The following is a 268-nucleotide window of genomic DNA, read 5'->3' as shown; positions in this document are numbered from 1 at the left end:
GCGGCAATTGGTCAAGCCTCTCCTTCAACCTCGCCAGGGAACGCCCCCTCTGACAGGCACTGCGGACAGCCAATGGAGTGCCGCAGAGCCTTACACCCCGCCCCTCTCGTGCCCGTTGGAGGCGGGCATGGGCGGGCCGTTAAGGGGTGGGGCGTGGAGCCTGGTAACCGTTGCCGGTAACAACGCCCCGCCCTGTCGCGGCGGGCGGGCAGGCGGGCGGGCGCGCGAGGCTGGCGGGCGGGCGGCGGGAGCTGGAGGAGGAGCGGCT

At 72.8% G+C, this 268-nt stretch overlaps 1 protein-coding gene across 1 annotated transcript in view; it reads left to right on the top strand.

Annotated features, from left to right (window-relative positions):
• Positions 1–212: 212 nt before the first annotated feature.
• Positions 213–268, top strand: part of RFX2 (regulatory factor X2) — an 84425-nt gene continuing 84369 nt past the window's right edge. Inside the window, exon 1 of the mRNA XM_029916627.1 lies at positions 213–257. The gene's annotated coding sequence lies outside the window, so the exon portion shown is untranslated. The remainder of the gene's footprint in view (positions 258–268) is intronic.

Source organism: Suricata suricatta, chromosome 12, assembly GCF_006229205.1.
Source record: "Suricata suricatta isolate VVHF042 chromosome 12, meerkat_22Aug2017_6uvM2_HiC, whole genome shotgun sequence".
NCBI lineage: Eukaryota > Metazoa > Chordata > Mammalia > Carnivora > Herpestidae > Suricata > Suricata suricatta.
Note: the sequence above shows the minus strand (reverse complement) of the source record. Positions and strands in the feature narration are given on the sequence as shown.